General features: G+C 46.3%; 1 long non-coding RNA gene across 3 annotated transcripts in view; it reads left to right on the top strand.

The window, feature by feature from the left end:
* Positions 1–2,588: 2,588 nt before the first annotated feature.
* Positions 2,589–22,452, top strand: part of LOC137334549 (uncharacterized) — a 54,739-nt gene continuing 34,875 nt past the window's right edge. For 2 of the 3 annotated variants that reach the window (XR_010966174.1, XR_010966172.1), the window contains exon 1: positions 2,589–2,857. This is a non-coding gene — a long non-coding RNA (uncharacterized lncRNA). Of the gene's footprint in view, positions 2,858–11,855; positions 11,891–22,452 lie in introns of all 3 variants that reach the window. The other variant, XR_010966173.1, reaches the window with a different exon arrangement.

Genomic DNA, 22,452 nt, shown 5'->3' with positions numbered 1-22,452 from the left:
CAAAATGATAATGACCAGATAATCTGTTTTAGTGATGTTGGTTGAGGGATAAATATTGACCAGGGCACTGGGGAGAACTCCCCTGCTCTTCGTCAGACCAGTGTCATGGGATCTTTTACGTCCACCTGAGAGGCCTCGGTTTAACGTCTTATCTGAAAGACGGCACCTCCGACAGTGCAGCACTCCCTTGGTACTGGCGCCAGGAGTGTCAAGCCTAGATTTTGCAGTCACGTTTCTGGAGTGGGACTTCAAACCATGACCTTCTGAGTCAGAAGTGAGAATGCCACCCACTGAGCCACAACTGACTAGTTCTGAAATGTTAAGCTTCGGTTTCTAATGGGGGGGGCGGGGTGGATTTTAATTCTCTCCACTGGGCAGAAAGGGAACGGGCGGGCAGTTAAAATGGAGCGGCTTCATTCCTTGCTCCATTCCCGCCGATTGCCAATTTTGACACTGCTGATTTTAGAGGTAGTTAAGGTGCCTGCCCGATTCAGACTGGAAGCTCAGGCTGAAATGCCAATCAGGGCCTGATAACGTCACTAGGAACCCCGACGGCATCATAACCGGGGTCTGAGCAGGCAAAGCATCGAGGGGTGTTCCCCCCCCCCGACCCCCCAGACTGAAGGGGGTTGGCTTCCGTGTAGAAGGATGAAGAGGCCCTCCAGGTAAGTGGAAAGAATTCTCCTCCTCCAGGTCCCTCAAGGAAAGTCGCGGCCCCCACCCCTCCTTGTCCCAGAATCCCCCCTCCACCACCACCCCCCACACCTCTTCCCTCCCAAGAAACCCCCACCCCCGCCACTTACACGGATGCTAACGTCCGCCCGAACTTTGGTTGCCGCCAGCAACCGCTCTGCTCCCTCAGCCACATTTAAATGAGGCCTGGGAGTTAAAATTCACTGGAACCTGAAAGATAGGCCATAGAGTGTGTTTCACTCCCGTCCAAAACCTGCTCCGGGTTAAAATCCACCCTTGAGAACTCGACTGGTGCAATTCGGAGCCAACTTCAGTTAATTAACGCCCATTGACATCTCTGCACCCCTTTAAGTGCGGCAGTTCATTATGGGTGTGGTAACAGCGATAAGAGACTTTCTTGGGGGAAAAGACTGGAACTGAAAGATAAAGCAACGCACCCCCAACACTGACCTAGAGTCATAGAATCTTACAGCACAGAAGGAGGCCATTCGGCCCATCGTGCCTGTGCTGGTTCTTTGAAAGAGCTATCCAATTAGTCTCCTGCTCTTTTCCCAAAACCCTGCAAAATTTTCCCCTTTAAGTATTTATCCAATTCTGCTTTTGAAAGTTATTATTGAATCTGCTTCCACCGCCCTTCAGGCAGCGCATTCCAGATCGTAACAACTCTCTGCGTTAAAAAAAAATTCTCCTCATCCTCCCCCTCGGGTTCTTTTGGCAATTTTCTTAAATCTGTGTCCTCATCTCCCCTCTGAAATCAATGGAGAGGAACATGGGGGCGGGGTGTATAACGGGCGACTGATCTGCTTTTTGTGCCCCCTCCTGTAGTCGAATTTCACCCCACATAATTCTACCATAATCCAACGATAGCTCAGAGCAAAACTTCCATCACTTGATATTAAAGTGGACCTGAGCTGTGAAGTGAGCTAGTGTCAATATCCCGTCATTTTTTTTGTGTGGGGAGGGGGAGCTTATGATGGACGGCAGCGTAAATATGGCCTTTGAACCCTCATGACTTGATGAATGGGCCCCCCTGTTTGTGCACGGGCCTGCTATCGGAACATACTATTGAATCTGCTTCCATCACTCTTTCAGGCAGTGCATTCCAGGTCAAAACAACTCGCTGCGTTCAAAAAAAAAATCTCTCCCCCTCTGGTTCTTTCGCCAATTACATTAAATCTGTGTCCTCTGGTTACCGACCCTCCTGCCAGTGGAAACATTTTCTCCTTATTTACTCTATCGAAACCCCTGATGATTTTGAACACTTTCATCAAATCTCCCCCTTATCCTTCTCTGCTCGAAGGAGAACAACCCCACCTTCTCCACATGCCTGTGCAGGAACTATTTGGAAATGCTGGTGAGTGATCCCAGGGCCTCATACAAGTGAAGCATTGGGCGAGGTAAACTGTTAATATATAATGGGCTAACTGCAGCGCTTTCACAGATCACAAACTTTTATAGGCTTTCTAAATGGTTGGTGGTGTTTTCTGTTTAACGCACTTTCGGGCACTCAAGCAGGTTTAACAGGAGGACACTTCCTTTACCCAAAAACAACAGGCCCGTATTCCAGAGCGCTGTTAATGTTTGGCCGAAAATGATTAAATGTGCCCTTTTGTAAAGGGGTAATACTGTACGCCTCACGCATGATGATCTTGGGTATGTTAAGTACCGAACAGGCAAGTTGAAGCAGGATCAAGTTACATCGCAGATTTGCATATGTCAGCATTGTCCACTGACACACCTTGGTGAGCAGCTAGTAATTAAATTGCAGCTTTGACTCAAAGCTCTGGTCTGTGTTCCGACAGCAGGCCCCTGCACAAACAGGGGGGCCCATTCATCAAGTCACGAGGGGGTCAAAGGCCATGTTTACACTGCAGCCCTCATAAGTTCCCCCTCACCCTCCCCACAAAACAAAATGACGGGATATTGACACGAGTTCGCTGCTCAGCTCAGGTCCACTTTAATATCAAGTGATGGAAGTTTTACTCTGGGCTATCGTTGGATTATGGTAGAATTATTATTTTTTTATTCGTTCATGGGATGTGGGCGTCGCTGGCAAGGCCAGCATTTATTGCCCATCCCTGATTGCCCGTGAGAAGGTGGTGGTGAGCCGCCTTCTTGAACCGCTGCAGTCCGTGTGGTGAAGGTTCTCCCACAGTGCTGTAAGGTAGGGAGTTCCAGGATTTTGACCCAGCGACGATGAAGGAACGGCGATATATTTCCAAGTTGGGATGGTGTGTGACTTGGAGGGGAACGTGCAGGTGGTGTTGTTCCCATGTACCTGCTGCCCTTGTCCTTCTAGCCTTGGCGAGTTGCTGCAGTGCATCCTGTGGATGGTACACACTGCAGCCACGGTCCGCCGGTGGTGAAGGGAGTGAATGTTTAGGGTGGTGGATGGGGTGCCAATCAAGCGGGCTGCTTTGTTCTGGATGGTATCGAGCTTCTTGAGTGTTGTTGGAGCTGCACTCATCCAGGCAAGTGGAGAGTATTCCATCACACTCCTGACTTGTGCCTTGTAGATGGTGGAAAGGCTTTGGGGAGTCAGGAGGTGAGTCACTCGCCACAGAATACCCAGCGTCTAACCTGCTCTTGTAGCTACAGTATTTATATGGCTGGTCCAGTTAAATTTCTGGTCAATTATATGGGGTGAAATTCGACTATGGGAGGGGGCACAAGAAGCGGATTAGTCGCCCATTATACACCCCGCCCCCATGTTCCTCTCAATTGATTTCAGTGGGGAGATGAGGACACAGATTTAAGAAAATTGCCAAAAGAACCCAAGGGGGAGGATGAGGAGAATTTTTTTTTAACGCAGAGAGTTGTTACGATCTGGAATGCGCTGCCTGAAGGGCGGTGGAAGCAGATTCAACAGTAACTTTCAAAAGCAGAATTGGATAAATACTGGAAAGGGAAAAAAGATTTTCAGGGGTCTGGGGAAAGAAGGTGGTGGGGGAGTGGGACTAATTGGATAGCTCTTGCAAAGAACTTGCACAGGCACGATGGGTCGAATGGCCTCCTTCTGTGTTGTATGATTCTATGATATATGGAAAGGAAAATCAGGCGGGGTGTATAACGGGGGGTGTATAACGGGGGGTGTATAATGGGGGGTGTATAATGGGGGTGTATAACGGGGGGGTGTATAACGGGGGGGTGTATAATGGGCGGGGTGTATAACGGGGGGTGTATAATGGGCGGGGTGTATAATGGGCACGGTGTATAACAGGGGGGTGTATAATGGTGGGTGTATAACGGGGGGTGTATAACGGGGGGTGTATAATGGGGGGTGTATAACGGGGGTGTATAATGGGGGCGTGTATAACGGGGGGGTGTATAACGGGGGTGTATAATGGGCGGGGTGTATAACGGGGGGGTGTATAACGGGGGGGTGTATAATGGGGGGTGTATAACGGGGGGCGTGTATAACGGGGGGGTGTATAACGGGGGTGTATAATGGGGGCGTGTATAACGGGGGGTGTATAATGGGGGTGTATAATGGGGGCGTGTATAACGGGGGGTGTATAACGGGGGTGTATAATGGGCGGGGTGTATAATGGGCACGGTGTATAACGGGGTGTGTATAACGGGGGTTGTATAATGGGCGGGGTGTATAATGGGCGGGGTGTATAACGGGGTGTGTATAACGGGGGTTGTATAATGGGCGGGGTGTATAACGGGGGGTGTATAACGGGGGTTGTATATCGGGGGGGTGTATAACGGGGGGTGTATATCGGGGGGTGTATATCAGGGGGTGTATAACGGGGGGTGTATAATGGGCGGGATGTATAACGGGCTTGGTGTACAATGGGGAGTGTGTATAACGGTGATTGTATAACGGGGTGGCGTATAATAGGCAGGGTGTATATCAGGGGGTGTATATCGGGGGGTGTATATCGGGGGGTGTATATCGGGGGGTGTATATCGGGGGGGTGTATATCGGGGGGTGTATATCGGGGGGTGTATATCAGGGGGTGTATATCGGGGGGTGTATATCAGGGGGTGTATATCGGGGGGTGTATATCGGGGGGGTGTATATCGGGGGGTGTATATCAGGGGGTGTATATCGGGGGGGTGTATATCGGGGGTGTATATCGGGGGGTGTATATCGGGGGGGTGTATATCGGGGGGTGTATATCGGGGGGGTGTATATCGGGGGGGTGTATATCGGGGGGTGTATATCGGGGGGGTGTATATCGGGGGGTGTATATCTGGGGGTGTATATCAGGGGGTGTATATCGGGGGGGGTGTATAACGGGCGTCCGATCACTAGTACTTGTTTTGCGTCGCCGTTGAAGTTGAATTTCACCCTCATAAAAGTTACAGTAAAGAAGGAGGCCTTTTGTCCCATTGCGCCGGTGACATTGACTCCACCACCATTTTAAGCACTTTCCCCCACTCATTCCATCTTTTCTTCAGGTCAATTCCAATGTTCGCTTGGCCGGCCTCCCACCTTGCACCTTCTGTGAATTTGAGCTCCTCCAAAAACTTTGTTGCCCGTATCCTAACTCGCACCGACTCCTGTTCACCCATCACCCCTGTGCTCCTAGGATCATAGAATCATACAATGGTTACAGCACAGAAAGAGGCCATTCGGCCCATCGAGCCCATGTCGGCTCTTTGTAATAGCCACCCAGCTAGTCCCACTCACCCGCTCTTTCCCCATAGCCCTGCAAATTTTTTGTCTTCAAGTATTTATCCAATTCCTTTTTGAAAGCCTTTCAGGCTGTGTATTCCAGATCATAACAACATGCTGTGTAAAGAAATGTTTCCTCATGTCACCTCTGGTTCTTTTGCCAATTACCTTAAATCCGTGTCCTCTGGTTCTCGACCCTCCCACCAATGGGAACAGTTTCTCTTTATTCACTTTATCTAAACCCTTCATGATTTTGAACACCTTGTTCAAATCTCCTCTCAACCTTCTCTGCTCTAAGGAGAACAACTCCAGTCTATCCACATAACTGAAGTCCCTCATCCCTGGAATCATTCTATGTAAATTTTTTTGCACCCTCTCTAAGGCCTTCATATTTTTCCTAAAGTGTGGTGCCCAGAACTGGACACAATACTCCAGTTGTGGCCGAACCAGTGTTTTATAAAGGTTCAACATAACTTCCTTGCTTTTGTACTCTATGCCTCTATTTATAAAGCCCAGGATCCCGTATGCCTTTCTCAACCTGACCTGCCACCATTTGTACACATATACCCCCCGGTCTCTCTGTTCCTGCACTCCCCATTAGAATTGTACCATTTAGTTTATATTGCCTCTCCTCATTCTTCCTGCCAAAATGTATCACTTCGCACTTCTCTGCATTAAATTTCATCTGCCATGTGTCCGCTCATTCCACCAGCCTGTCTATGTCCTCTTGAAGTCTATCACTATCCTCCTCACTGTTTACTACACTTCCAAGTTTTGTGTCATCTGCAAATTTTGAAATTGTGCCCTGTATACCCAAGTCATTAACATATATCAAAAAAAGCAGCGGTCCTAGTACTGACCCCTGGGGAACACCACTATATACCTTCTTCCAGTCCAAAAAATAATCAATCACCACTACGCTCTGTTTCCTGTCACTTAGCCAATTTCGTATTCTTGCTGCCACTGCCCCTTTTGCTGACACGCCTATTATGTGGCACTTTATCAAACGCCTTTTGAAAGTCCATATACACAACATCAACCACATTGCCCTCATCAACCCTTTCTGTTACCTCATCAAAAAACTCAATTAAGTTAGTTAAACACAATTTGCCTTTAATAAATCCGTGCTGGCTTTCCTTTGTTAATCCACACTTGTCCAAGTTGCTCGTTGACCTACATTGGCTCCCGGTCCAGCAACACCTTGATTTTAAAATTCTCATCCTTGTGTTCTAATCCCTCCACGGCCTCGCCCCCTCCCTATCTCTGTAACCTCGTCCAGCCCTACAGCCCTCCGAGATCTCTGCGCTCCTCCAATTCTTGCCTCTTGCGCATCCCCGATTTTAATCGCTCCCCCATTGGCGGCCGTGCCTTCAGCTGCCTAGGCCCTAAGCTCTGGAATTCCCTCCCTAAACCTCTCCACCTCTCTACCCCTCTCTGTCCTCCTTTAAGACGCTGCTTAAAACCTACCTCTTTGACCAAGCTTTTGGTCACCTGTCGTAATATCTCCTTATGTGGCTCGGTGTCAAATTTTGTTGCTTCTGTGAAGTGCCTTTGGATGTTCTACTATGTTAAAGGCGTTATATAAATGCAAGTTGTTGTTGTTTATCTAACTCCCTCTTAAACCTCGATCACACGACTACGCTATTTAATCCCGATCGCTTATTGCAAATCAGCTCCAAATCTGCAAAACAAATGCAGCTGTAATATAAACAGTGTTAAACTCCTGGCAGGACCCCTAATGATAGTTAATCTCTCTGAGCACTCCTTGGCTCTTGGCTACTAGGGTGCGTGACTCATGTGCTATTTACAGTCGCTCCACAGTTTGAACATGTTCTCCAAATGATACAGTGAACATGCCAGACTAGAATCAGACCATAGCGAAGGCTGGGCGGTGCTGCCTTGTCTTCTGATTCAGCACACAGATCTCAGACACTTGTGATCATTTGCACGTTGCCCATGCAGACAACCTGAATGCTTAGGTTTCCATCGACAACAACTTGCATTTGTACAGCGCTCTTAATGTAGAAAACAACCCGCTTCACAGCGAGGGAAGAAATAAGAAAATCATACAGAAAATCACTGGTTAGGCCTCAGCTGGAGTATTGTGTCCAATTCTGGGCACCGTGTTTTGGAAGGATGTCAAGGCCTTAGAGAGGGTGCAGAGGGGATTTACTTGAATGATTCCAGGGATGAGGGACTTCAGTTGTGTGGAGAGACTGGAAAAGCTGGGGTCGTTCTCCTTCGAGCAGAGAAGGTTAAGGGGAGATTTGATAGAGGTGTTCACAATCCTGAAGGGTTTTGATAGAGTAAGTAATGAGAAACTGTTGCCAGTGGCAGAAGGGTCGGTAACCAGAGGACACAGATTTACCGTAATTGGCAAAAGAACCAGGGGGGAGATGAGGAGAAAAAAAATTTACGCAGCGAGTTGTTATGATCTGGAATGCACCGCCTGAAAGGGCGGTGGAAGCAGGTTCAGTAGGAACTTCCAAAAGGGAATTGGATAAATACTTGAAAGGGGAAAAAAATTGCAGGGCTGCGGGGAAAGAGCAGGGGAGTGGGACTAATTGGATAGCTCTTTCAGAGAGCCAGCACAGATGCGATGGGCCGAATGGCCTCCTTCTGTGCTGTATGATTCTATGATTCCATGAAAAGGATTAAACAAATTACTCCTAAACCATGGTGCAAAGGTTAGGGGTTGGAAAGCCTAGTGAAAAAGACCAGTTTTAAGAAGGTTCTTTAAAGCCAAGATCAAAGTATGAAGTAGGGTAGTGTAGTGGTTATATTACTGGGCTCATAAATCTGGACTAATAATCTAGCTTAGAACATGAATTCAAATCCCACTGTATTAGTTTGAGTATTTAAATTCAGTTTTAAAAAAATCTGGAAATAAAGAGCTGTTAGATTGTTATAAAAACCCAAGTGGTTCAGTAATGTCCTTTAGTGGAAGGAAACCTGCCCTCCTAACTCAGCCTGGCCTTTATGTGACTCCAGTCTCACACCAACATGGTTGACTCTTAACAGCCCTCTGAAGTGGCCCAACAAGCCCCTCAGTTGAATCAAAAACCATCACCTGCGGTTCAAGAAGGTAGCCCACCACCTTCTCAGGGGTAATGAGGGATGGGCAACAAATGCCAGCCTTGCCACTGACGCCCACATCCTGAGACAGAACAATAAAGAGGAAGTGGGGTGGTTTAGGGAGGTCCAGATAATGGCACCAAGGTGCCTAAAGGCTCTGTCTCCAAGGGCGGGAGGCACGGGGAAGGGAGGGTGAATGCACTAAAGGCTGACGCACAGATGCCGTTAAAGAGATGCCTACATGCAAAAGTTGTGTCTGTGTCAGAGGAAGGGCAGGAACATCATGCGTCATTTTTGCACATATGTGATGTGCAAATGACACAATCACGTGTTTCACAACAATTGACGTCATTGCTTCATAACTTCATTGAAGCGGTGCCAAACAAATTTTTTTTTAAATGAAGACTTATTTTCTGCTTAGAAATTGATAATTTTTGAATGTACAGATCTTTGGTTGGCCCACCAATCAGCGTCATCGTTTACAGACGTAGTCACGTAGGCCGTGACTGACAGGACGTGACATGGAGGGCAGTGGGAATCTGTGGAGAATATCTCATAACTTCTGTGGAAATGTTCTCGTTAAATCTGCAGAGATATTCAGTGAGATCGGCAGAACAATTGCAGCTTAAAGTGTGCCCTTTTTATTCATTTGGATCCAATAAAATGCAACTTACTAAGAAAAGAAGGATGTAAAACAGGCTGCCGATTCGCTACTGGAGTAGACTCATTTCCTCCTCCTCCTCCCCCCGCCCGCCGCAAAATGGCAGTTGCATTTCCTACATTACAACAGTGACTACACTTCAAAAGTACTTCATTGGCTGTAAAGCACTTTGGGATGTCCTGAGGTTGTGAAAGGCGCTATATAAATGCAGGTCTTTCTTTTCTTTACTGATGCATTGTTTCACCACCAACCAGTGATAATAATTATACGAACATTGTTGCTTAGCCTAATTTATTAACATAACATCGCTGGGTCTATTTTCTTGTCGGCAGTATTTTAATATGAGCAGAGTGGATGAAAGCAAAGCAATTGCATTTATATAGCACCTCGGGACGTCCCAAAGCACTTTACAGCCAACTAATTACATTTTTTTTGAAGCGTTCTCACTTTTGTTATGCAGCCAAATGTGGCAGTCGGTTTGTGCACAGCAAGATCCCAGAAACAGCAGTGAGATAAATGACCAGATAATTTGTTTTTGGTGGTGTGAATGTTGAGACCAAATTCCTGCCTGCTCTATCTTAATGCAGCTTTTAAATGTTTAAGCTGGTTAACGTCTGCATAAAGATAGCATAGGCAGGAATTTGGTAGGTGCGCATTAAAGCATTCATACAGTGAGCTGACTGTGTCAGGTGTCAGCTGTGGCTCAGTGGGTCGCAGTCTTGCCTCTGGTTGTGGATTCAAGTGCCAACTCCAGAGACTTGAATGTAAAATCTAGGCTGACACTCCAGTGTCAGCCTTCAGCTGATATTGGTGGCAGAGCCTTCAGCTGATTTGGCCTTACTCTACTGGAGTAGACTCATTTCTGAAAGAATGCTGCACTGTCGGAGGTGCTGTCCTTTGGAAGAGATGTTAAACCGAGGCCTCGTCTGCCCTCTCAGGTGGATGTAAAAGAATTATTTCGAAGAAGAGCATGGGAGTTCTCAGTGTCCTAGCTAACATTTATCCCTCCGTGAACATCACTAAAAAAATAGATTACCTGGCCCTTATCTCATTGCTGTTTGTGGGACCTTTGCTGTGCCCAAATTGGCTGCCCTGCGTTTCCTTCATTACAACAGTGACGACATTTCAAAAAAGTACTTCACTGGCTGTGAAGCACTTTGGGATGTCCTGAGGTCATAAAAGGCATGATATAAATGCAAGTTCTTTCTTTATACCAAAACAGCAACGCTCAGAACCTGTATTACTGAGCCGGCACTTTGGTGAAAGTACTTCTGGGCCAATGGTGACCATTGAACAATACCCCAGCATGAATCAGGGTCTTCAGAAAAGGAGATGAGACTTATTAGGAAAAAGAATGTCTTGTGCCCTAACAATCTGAAAATAGGGCTCTGTTTGACCTCTCACATGGGACTTGGCAGCTTTCCATTTGGTTGAGATTGATTTCGGGGAATGCCTGTGTATGATATCATGTAGTTTAACTTCTTTACTTCCTGTTTCGGTGAGTTGAGGGGACTTTTGAAACTTTTATTGGCACAATGCACAATTTCAGACAAAAATCCAGAATTTTCCCAAGTATGACTAAGTGTTCGAGGACAATAAGTAAACGCAGCAAGGGTTTTTGTAAAACTCCTTTAACCTCGATGAACTCCAAGTTTGACTTTTTAAGATATTTAGGAGGATACTTCCCGTTCAAAGAACAGCAAATCCTTAAAAAAGAACAGAGTCATTTAAAGCAGGCAAGTAGTTGGAGGTGTAAACCCAACCCACAAGAGAAGCTTCCACTGTGTTTTTTTATGTTTTAAACCCTCCAGCTTCATGTCTCAGCCTGTGCCTTCAGCTCTCTTAATTCTTGCATGCAGTCCCATTGTCCCCTATATTGGTGGCTGAGCCTTCAGCTGAGTTGGCCTTACTCTCTAGAACCTCCTCACGAAACCCCGATGTTTTGCTACCCCCTGTTTAAAAGCCACAATCTCCACCTTTTTGCCCGTGCTTTTAGTCAACAACAACTTGCATTCATATAGCGCCTTTAACATAGTAAAACGTCCCAAGGCGCTTCACAGGAGCGATTAACAGACAGAATTTGACACTGGGCCACGTAAGGAGATATTAGGGCACTTGGCCAAAGAGGTAGGTTTTAAGGCGCATTTTAAAGGAGGAGAGAGAGGTAGAGAGGCGGAGAGGTTTAGGGAGGGAATTCCAGAGCTTAGGGCCTAGGCAGCTGAAGGCACGGCCGCCAATGGTGGAGCGATGAAAATAGGAGATGCGCAGGAGAGCAGAATTGGAGGAGCGCAGAGATCTTGGAGGGTTAAGGGCCGGAGGAGGTTACAGGGAAAGGGAGGGGTGAGGCCATGGAGGGATTTGAACACAAGGATGAGAATTTTAAAATCAAGACGTTGCTGGACCATCTCTCTTAATTCTTCCACCTCTGCGCAGTGTCCGTTTCTCCTCTATAAAGTGCCTTCCTACGTCAAAGGCGCTAAATTAGTGGAAATTAATTTCTGAGAGGGGAGGATGTTGCAAAAGATTCTCCTTTGTGGGCAGGAGCATAGAATCATTGTATCATAGTAGATACAGCCAGGAGGAGGCCATTCGGCCCATCATGCTATCCAATTAGTCCCATTCCCCTGTGCTTATAGTAGCTTTTAGAAACTACCTTATACCTTTGTTAAAAGCTTACGGATTTCAAGCTGGATAACATTTACTTAAAGATTTATACTGGGGTTTTAAACTACTTCACATTGATCCAAATCTGTTTTTTTTTACTGCGCTGGAACTGAAATCTTGCCTTGTTCTTTGCAGTGGTGAATTGAATGAGCAGAATGTCATTAATAGCTGTAAGTATAATGATTATCAATCAGAGCTCAGCAGACAGATAAACGATGGCCATTTTCAGATCAATTAATTAAAAACAAAACTCAGCAGCTTGAAATGAATTTTTATTACTTAAAAACCTACTTGGAGCAAAATCTTACAGCAAAAACTTGGCTGCTGAGGCACATTGCATTCAAACAATAATGGTGTGAAGTTCTGTGGAATAATGTTGAATGGGCAGGATTGTATTGTTCATAGAATAAGTACAAGGATTGTTTGAAGGAGTGTACCTGGGGCAAAATCCAAGCCTTTTACACAACCCTGCCCCTTGAAAGAGTTGTGCATTATAAATCCGACATAGACATCATTATACACTGGATTTCAGGTACAGTCTTGACCTGTAACTGTTTCCTACATTACAACATTGACTACACTTCAAAAGTACTTAATTGGCTGTAAAGCGCTTTGGGATGTCCCGAAGTCATGAAAAGCGCTGTATAAATGCAAGTCTTTCTTTCTTTCTTTCTTCATGCTCACCTTTCCTTTTCTGCATAGGAACATAGGGATTGCTAGACAGAAAAAGACCAAGGTCCATCTAGTTCACCTTCTACCATCCTGGTAATTACATGATACAACGATAATGAAGTTGCTGACAAATCATAACAATCAATCTCTATCAATTAGTCTACAACAGACCCAGACAAGAGGCAAGGAAAACCCCCAGTGGTGGAGAGCTTTGGGAACCACAGATCAAAAGTCATCTCTTCCTCCCAAGCATGTTACACTCACCACATGTCATGTCTCAAATTACTCATATACTGTATCCCAAAATATTATTTTCTGAAAGAAATCAATCTAATTTGCATTTGAGGAGGAGGGCTAATTTCAGTGAGTTGAAAAGGGATCTGGCCCAGGTGGATTGGAATCAAAAATTGGCAGGTAGAACAGTGAATGAGCAATGGGAGGTCTTCAAAGAGGAAATAGTTCGAGTACAGACTAGACACATTCCCACGAGAGGGAAAGGAGGGGAATCCAATGCTGGAGCTCCCTGGATGATTAAAGATATAGAGATTAAAATGAAACAGAAAAAGAAGACTTTGGATAAATGTTGGGTTCATAATTCAGTAGAGAACCAAGCTGAATACAAAAAGTACAGGGGAGAACTGAAAAAGGAAGTAAGAGGGGCAAAGAGAGAATATGAGAATAGATTAGCGGGTAATATAAAAGAGATCCCAAAAGTCTTTTATAAACATATAAATAGTAAAAGGGTAAATCAAAGGACGGGTGGGGCCAATTAGGGACCAAAAAAGGAGATCTTCTTGTGGAGGCAGAGAGCATGACTGAGGCACTAAATGAATACTTTGCATCTATCTTCACTAGAGAAGAGGATGCTGCCAATGTCACAGTAAAGGAGGAGGTAGTAGAGAAATTGGATAGGGTAAAAATAGATAAAGAGGAGGTACTTAAAAGATTGGCAGCGCTCAAAGTAGAAAAGTCACCCGGTCCGGATGGGATCCATCGTAGGTTGCTGAGGGAAGTAAGGGTGGAAATTGAGGAGGCTCTGGCCACAATCTTCGAAACATCCATAGATATGGAAGTGGTGCCAGAGGACTGGAGGATTGCAAATGTTACACCCCTGTTCAAAAAACAGGAGAGGGATAAACCCGGCAATTACAGGCCAGTCAGCCTAATGTTGGTGTTGGGGAAACTTTTAAAGACAATAAGAACATAAGAAATAGGAGCAGGAGTAGGCGATATGGCCCCTTGAGCCTGATCCGCCATTCAATAAGATCATGGCTGATCTTGTACCTCAGCTCCACTTTCCTGCCTGATCCCCATATCCCTTGATTCCCTTAGAGTTCAAAAATCTATCAATCTCAGTCTTGAATATATTCAACGACTGAGCATCCACAGCCCTCTGGGGTAGAGAATTCCAAAGATTCACAACCCTCTGAGTGACGAAATTCCTTCTCATCTCAGTCCTAAATGTTCAACCCCTTATCCTGCGACTATGTCCCCTAGTTCTAGACTCTCCGACCAGGAGAAACAACCTCTCAGCATCTACCCTGTCAAGCCCCCTCAGAAACTTATGTTTCAATGAGATCACCTCTCATTCTTCTAAACTCCAGTGGGTATAATCTCATTCTATTCAATCTCTCCTCATAGGACCACCCTCTCAACCCAGGAATCAATCTAGTGAACTTTTGTTGCACTGCCTTGAAGGCAAGTATATCCTTCCTTAGGTATGGAGACCAAAACTGTACACAGTACTCCAGGTGTGGTCTCACCAAAGCCCTGTACAATTGCAGCAAGACTTCCTTACTCTTGTACTCCAACCCCCTTGCAATAAAGGCCAACATGCCATTTGCCTTTCTAATTGCTTGCTGTACCTGCATGTTAACTTTCTGCTAAGGACACCCAAATCCCCCTGAACACCAACATTTAATAGTTTCTCACCATTTAAAAAATATTCTGTTTTTCTATTCTTCCTTCCAAAGTGAATAACCTCACATTTCCCCACATTATACTCCATCTGTCACCTTCTTGCCCACTCACTTAACCTGTCAATATCTCTTTGCAGACTCTTTATGTCCTCCTCACAGCTAACTTTCCCACTTAGCTTTGTATCATCAGCAAACTTGGATATATTACACTCGGTCCCTTCATCTAAGTTATTAATATAGATTGTAAATAGCTGAGGCCCCAGCACTGATCCTTGCACCACTCCACTAGTTACAGCCTGCCAACCTGAGAATGACCCATTTATTCCTACTCTCTGTTTTCTGTCCATTAACAAATCCTCTATCCATGCTAATGTATTACCCCAACTCCATGAGCCCTTATCTTGTGTAACAACCTTTTGTGTAGCACCTTATCGAATGCCTTTTCAAAATCTAAATATACTACATCCACTGGTTCCCCTTTATCTACTCTGCTAGTTACATCCTCAAAAAACTCTAATAGATTTGTCAAACACAATTTCCCTTTCATAAAACCATGTTGACCCTGCCTAATCATATTATGGTTTCCTAAGTGCCTCGTTATCACACCCTTAATAATAGATTCCAGCATTTTCTTGACTACTGATGTCAGGCTAACTGGCCTGTAGTTCCCTGTTTCCTCTCTCCCTCCTTTCTTGAATAGCGGGGTTACATTGTTACCTTCCAGTCCACTGGGACCATTCCAGAATCTAGGGGATTTTGGAAGATCACAACCAATGCATCCACTATCTCTGTAGCCACCTCTTTTAGGACCCTAGGATGTAGGCCATCTGGTCCAGGGCATTTGTTGGCTTTTAGTCCCATTACTTTTCCCGTGGGTTTTTATCCCTCAAGGGAATGTATGCTCGTTGAGAATTATGAAATATTTTTAAAATATTCGCCATTGCTTATCTACCGTCATATCTTTTAATCTAATTTCCCAATCATCCTTAGCCAACTCGCCCTCATTCCTATATAATTGGCTTTATTTAAATTTAAGACTCTAGTTTCAGACTTAAGTACATCACTCTTGAACTCAACATGAAATTCTATCATATTATGATCACTCTTCCCCAGAGGGTCCCTTACTACGAGATTACTAATTAACCCTGTCTCATTACACAAAACAAGATTTAAAAGCACCATTTCCCTGATTGGTTCCATGACATATTGTTCTAGGAAACTGTCTCGAATGAATTCCATGAACTCATCCTCCAAACTACTTTTTCTAATTTGATTTGTCCAGTCTATATGAAGATTAATGTCCCCCATGATTATTGCATTACCTTTGCTACATGCTCCTCTTATTTCTTGATTAATACTCAGTTCAACAGTATAACTACAGTTAGGGGGCCCATAAACTACTCCCACCAGTGTTTTCTGCCTCTTGTTATTTCTTATATCCACCCAGGCTGATTCTACTTCCTGATCTTCCGAGCCAAGATCCTTCCTCACTACTGTCCTTATGTCATCCTTTATTATCAGGGCTACCCCCCTCCTTTTCCATTTTGTCTGTCTTTTTGAAAATTCAAGTACCCTGGACTATTTAGTTCCCAACCTTGGTCACCTTGCAACCACGTCTCTGTAATGGCTACTAGATCAAACCCATTTATCTCTATTTGTGCCATTAATTCATCTATCTTGTTACGAATGCTCCGTGCATTCAGATAAAGCAGCTTTAATTTTAACTTTTTACTATTTTTCCCTGATTTGACCTTATTCACTGATGCACTATTACCATTAAACTCTTTGTCCCTTCCTGACACACTCTGCTTATCTTTACCCAAATCCCTACGCTGCTCTACGGCCTTGACTTTTCTCTTTAGGTTTATAAACTTACCCTTACCTGAACCCTCCCCCCTGCTTTTTAGTTTAAAGCCCTATCTACTGCCCTAGTTATTAAATTCGCCAGGACACTGGTCCCAGCCCGTCCCAACGGAATAGCTCCTTCTTTCCCCAGCACTGGTGCCAGTGCCCCATGAATCAAAACCCCTGTCTTCCACACCACTCTTTGAACCACACATTTAACTCTCTGATCTGTTCGTCCCTATGTCGATTTGCATGTGGCTTGGTAGTAATCCAGAGATTATTACCTTTGAGGTTCTGCTTCTTAATTTAGACCCTAGCACCTCAAACTGTCTCAGCAGAACCTCATTCCTAATTCTACCTATGTCGTTGGTTCCTACGTGGACCATGACAACTGGATCCTCCCCCTCATGCTCCAAGTTCTTCTCCAGCCACGAAAAGATATCCTTAACCCTGGCACCGGGCAGGCAACACTGCCTTCGGGACTCCCGGTCGTGACTGCAGAGAACAATATCTATCCCCCTGACTATACTATCCCCTACCACTACCACATTCCTTTTTAATCCCCCCACTTGAATGGCCTCCTGTACCACAGTGCCGTGGTCAGTTTGCCCATCCTCCCTGCAGTCTTTGTTCTCATCCATACAGGTAGCAAGTACCTCGTACCATTTGGATAAGGTCAATGGCTGAGGCTCCTCCATCACTGCATCCTGGGTCCCCAGACCTGGCTGTCTTGCAGTCACATCCTCCCATTCCTGACCACGGACCAAATCTAAACTACTACCTAACCTAAGGGGCATGACTACCTCCTGGATCAAAGCGTCCAGATAACATTTCCCTGTCCCTGATACATCGCAATGTCTGCAGCTTGGACTCCAGCTCAACAAGTCTGAGCTGAAGATACATGAGTTGCAGACACTTACTGCAGATGTGGTCACTTGCTATCTCGCTGGTCTCCACCAATTCCCACATGCTGCAGTTACGACACACCACCTGCCCTGCCATCCCTACCTAACCTTGTTTTATTCACTCGATATTTTTAGTTTTATTAACTAATTAGTGTATCTGGTATAAGTTATTAATTTAGTAAAGTACCAGTTATAGTTTCCCAGCTCTTAGTTTAAACCACTGTCCTAGCTTAGAGAACAAAATAAAAAGGATAATACTCACCAACCAATCACATCACCTACCTGCTGTCCTATGATGTTGCTCCTTGATTATTTTTTGTTTGTTTTTTGTTTTTGATTTCACCCTTTCATTGGGACCCGATTCTACGGCCACCGCTCTTTAAATCTTCTCCTCAGCCTCTCCCATGGTACTCTCCGGGACTTCATTTTCACTTGGGAAAAATATTCTTTAATAAATGAAAGTCAGCACGGATTTGCTAAAGGCAAATTGTGTTTGACTAACTTGATTGAGTTCTTTGATGAAGTAATGGAGAGGGTTGATGAGGGTAATGCGATTGATGTTGTGTATATGGACTTTCAAAAGGTGTTTGATAAAGTACCAAATACTAGACTCATTAGCAAAATTGAAGCCCAGGGGATTAAAGTGACGGTGGCAGCGTGGATACAAAATTGGCAAAGGGACAGAAAGCAGAGAGTAGTGGTGAACGGCTGTTTTTCAGACTGGAGGGGAGTATACAGTGGTGTCCCCCAGTGGTCAGTATTAGGACCACTGCTCTTTTTGACATATAGGGCCCGATGTAAGCAGGGCTGCGGGTTTCTGGCGGGGGGGCTATCGGGCGCTTGGGTAACGCGCCCGGTGAAATTAGTCAGCTCCCCGCGCGATCGTAGCATCCAACCCACTAATTGGATCCACTTACCTGCTCCTCCGGGTTCCCCACTGCTGATCTGCGACTCGGGCGGGCTGCGCATGCGCAGTAAGATCTGTCAGCTGGGGGAGCTCTATTTAAAGGGGCAGTCCTCCACTGACAGATGCTGCAACAAATAGCAAAAATTACAGCATGGAGCAGCCCAGGGGGAAGGCTGCTCCCAGTTTAATGATGCCTCATTCCAGGTAGCAATACATGGGGTGAGGAGGAGGGGGAGGACAGAGATCTTCCTCCCGGCGTGCGGGAGGAAACGGCCTGCCTCTGCCACCAGGAAGGCCTGGCTCGAGGTGGCAGAGGAGGTCACCAGCGCAACCAACATATCGCCCACCTGCATACAGTGCAGGAGGCGCTCCAATGACCTCAGTAGGTCAGCCAAAGTGAGTACACGTAGTCTTTCCCCTACACTCCGTCTGCCACATCACTGCCCCCACCCCACATCTCCTTCAGCACTGCCAACACTACTCTATCATATCACCCCTCATACCCACTCAAACCTCATCCTCATCTTACCTGCGCCTACTCACCTCGCCAGTACTCACCCCGCCACTACCACGCAACCCAATCCTCATACAGTCTCATGGCTCTATCTCATACTCACCCTCTCGTGCATCTCTTTCACGGTCAGCCTCACTCAACCTGCCACTACCTGTGCTGCAGCTACAGGGCATGCATCACATATGTGCAGTAGGCAGCATAAGGCAAACGTGTCGTGAGCATGAAGGGGATGCACAAGGGTGTTTGAGGGTTTGTCATGGGTGTTACTTATATTGAATTTCTGACCAACTCACATTACATATTATATTGGCACCACTACTGCCATGTCTTCGCGAATCCTGTCTGGTTTGTGCAATAATGCCCTCTCCTGAGGATCACTATGAGGACCCACAACTGATGCCACCCATTGTGTCACTGCAGAGTGGGTGTAGGTGTATTTGCAGGGCTCGTTTGCGCAGACGACTGAGAGACATCGGCGATGTCCCCGGTGGCACCCAGGAAGGATGCAGAGGAGAAGTTGTTGAGGGCAGTGGTGACGTTGACAGCGACAGGTAAGAAGATGGTGCTCGGGCCAGCCAGGAGCAGCTCGGCATGAAAGAGGCTGCAGATGTCCACGGCTACATGTCGAGTGACTCTGAGCCTCCGTGTGCACTGCTGCTCAGAGAGGTCCAGGAGGCTGAGCCTCGGTCTGTGGACCCTGTGGCGAGGGTAGTGCCCTCTGCAATGCATCTCTCTCTGCGGTAGCCCTCCCTCCTGCTGTACAGGTGGATGTGTCACAGCACTCTGTTGTGGAGCTCCATGTGTCAGAGGTGGACGGCGTGGATGGCGTGGCCGGCGAGGCTGGTGATGCTGTTCGCCCTCCGAGGAGGTCATGACTGCAGCTACGGCGGCCCCCATCCGCAAGATGTACATCTGAGGGGGTCCGCAAGGTAGGTACATGTCTCCGGACCCCGGGGTAAGTGTGCAGGTTGGTGACTTTGACCGTCAGGAGGAGGGTGGTGGAGGCCAAACTTTGTCCCAAGTGACAGAGTGGCCTCCTGCAATAGGTGAGGGTCTCCCCCCCCATACCTGTCAAATGGACGTTTGCAGCTGCCACAGGCTGACAGCTGCAACAGGTCCATTTGACCTGGGAGTGTTTCCCTCAGTGTGGGAAACAGTCCCAGTTTGCTCTAAAATCCCACATAATCCCATAATCAGGTCAGTTAATGACCTGAAATACCTAAATAAATACCTTCAAGTGGCATCCCGCTGGCTTTAATTGCTTGCAGGATTCCCACCAGCGGGGGCTGCGCGCGCACGCCGGCGTGTCAGCGGGGAACCCGGAAGTGCATGGGTTCGAGGCGGGCTCCGGTCCAGCTCAGGGATTCTCCGATTTTCGGAGCCCCACCGCCAGGAACGCACCCGATAGCGGGTGCTAAAATGACGCCCATAGTAATGACCTGGACTTGGGTAAAGAGGGTATAATTTCAAAGTTTGCAGATGACAAGAAACTTGGAAATGTAGTAAACAATGAGGAGGATAGTAACAGACTTCAGGAGGACGTAGACAGACTGGTGAAATGGGCAGACACTTGGCAGATGAAACTTAATGCAGAGAAGTGTGAAGTGATTCATTTTGGTAGGTGGAATGATGAGAGGCAATATAAACTAAATGGCACAATTTTAAAGGGGGTGCGGGAACAGGGAGATTTGGGAATGTATGTACACAAATCTTTGAAGGTGGCAGGACAAGTTGAGAAGGCTGTTAAAAAGGCATATGGGATTCTGGGCTTTATAAATTGAAGCATAGAATACAAAAGCAAGGACGTTATGCTAAACCTTTATAAAATATGGACTAGGCCTCAGCTGGAGTATTGTGTCCAATTCTGGGCACCCCACTTTACAAAGGATGTCAAGGCCTTAGAGAGGATTTACTAGATTGGTACCAGGGATGAAAGATTTTAGTTACATGAAGAGACTGGGATTGTTCTCCTTAGAGCAGAGAAGGTAAAGGGGAGATTTAATCAAGGTGTTCAAAATCATGAAGGGTTTTGATAGAATAAATAAGGATAAACCGTTTCCAGAGGACACAGATTTAAGGTCATTATCAAAAGAACCAGAGACAACATGAGGAAACATTTTTTTTACACAGCGAGTTGTTATGATCTGGAATGCGCTGCCTGAAAGGGCGGTGGAAGCAGATTCAATAGTAATTTCAAAAGGGAATTAGATAAATACTTAAAGGGGAAAAATTTGGAGGGCTATTGGGAAAGGGGAAAGAGCAGGCAGGAGTGGGACTAATTGGATAGCCCTTTCAAAGAGGGAGAGGCACGATGGGCCGAATGACCTCCTTCTGTGCTATATCATTCTATGATTGTAAACAATTTTACAACACCAAGTTATAGTCCAGCAATTTTATTTTAAATTCACAAGCTTTCGGAGATTTTCTCCTTCCTCAGGTAAATGTTTCAAGATCTCCTTGAAGCCTACGCATTTATACATATTGAATAATACATGGTGTTTACAGACTGCCCCTGCAACTGCCCGTTGCCAAGGCAATCACCGTGTTCAGACAGAGAGGTGTCAGCTGCAGAACCCCCGAATACACATTCAACAAAAAAACAAACAGGGAAAAAAAACAGAGAAAAAAAAACACAGAGAGAGGCAGAAACATCCGGAAGGCAGAGAGAGCCAGCAAATGACCCATTATATTAAAAACAGATAACATTTGTTCGCTGGTGGGGTAACGTGTAGCGTGACATGAACCCAAGATCCCGGTTGAGGCCGTCCTCATGGGTGCGGAACTTGGCTATCAATTTCTGCTCGACGATTTTGCGTTGTCGTGTGTCTCGAAGGCCGCCTTGGAGTACGCTTACCCGAAGGTCGGTGGATGAATGTCCATGACTGCTGAAGTGTTCCCCGACTGGGAGGGAACCCTCCTGTTTGGCGATTGTTGCGCGGTGTCCGTTCATCCGTTGTCGCAGCGTCTGCATGGTCTCGCCAATGTACCATGCTCTGGGGCATCCTTTCCTGCAACGTATGAGGTAGACAACGTTGGCCGAGTCACAGGAGTATGAACCATGCACCTGGTGGGTGGTGTCATCTCGTGTGATGGTGGTATCTGTGTCGATGATCTGGCATGTCTTGCAGAGGTTACCGTGGCAGGGTTGTGTGGCGTCGTGGACGCTGTTCTCTTGAAAGCTGGGTAGTTTGCTGCGAACGATGGTCTGTTTGAGGTTGGGTGGCTGTTTAAAGGCGAGTAGTGGAGGTGTGGGGATGGCCATAGCGAGGTGTTTGTCCTCATTGATGACATGTTGAAGGCTGCGGAGAACATGGCGTAGTTTCTCCGCTCCGGGGAAGTACTGGACGACAAAGGGTACTCTGTTGGTTGCGTCCCGTGTTAGTCTCCTGAGGAGGTCTATGCGATTTTTTGCTGTGGCCCGTCGGAACTGTCGATCGATGAGTCGAGCGTCATATCCCGTTCTTACTAGGGCGTCTTTCAGCGTCTGTAGGTGTCCATCGCGTTCCTCCTCGTCTGAGCAGACCCTGTGTATTCGCAGGGCCTGTCCATAGGGGATGGCCTCTTTGACGTGGTTAGGGTGGAAGCTGGAAAAGTGGAGCATCGTGAGGTTGTCCGTGGGCTTGCGGTAGAGTGAGGTGCTGAGGTGCCCGTCTTTGATGGAGATTCGTGTGTCCAAGAAAGAAACTGATTCTGAGGAGTAGTCCATGGTGAGCTTGATGGTGGGATGGAACTTGTTGATGTTATCGTGTAGTCTCTTTAGTGATTCCTTGCCGTGGGTCCATAGAAAGAAAATGTCGTCGATGTATCTGGTGTATAGTGTTGGTTGGAGGTCTTGTGCAGTGAAGAAGTCCTGCTCGAACTTGTGCATGAAAATGTTGGCGTATTGGGGTGCGAATTTGGTCCCCATGGCTGTTCCGTGTGTTTGGGTAAAGAACTGGTTATCGAAGGTGAAGACATTGTGATCCAGGAT

Source organism: Heptranchias perlo, chromosome 18 (assembly GCF_035084215.1).
Source record: "Heptranchias perlo isolate sHepPer1 chromosome 18, sHepPer1.hap1, whole genome shotgun sequence".
NCBI classification, from domain to species: domain Eukaryota; kingdom Metazoa; phylum Chordata; class Chondrichthyes; order Hexanchiformes; family Hexanchidae; genus Heptranchias; species Heptranchias perlo.
Note: the sequence above shows the minus strand (reverse complement) of the source record. Positions and strands in the feature narration are given on the sequence as shown.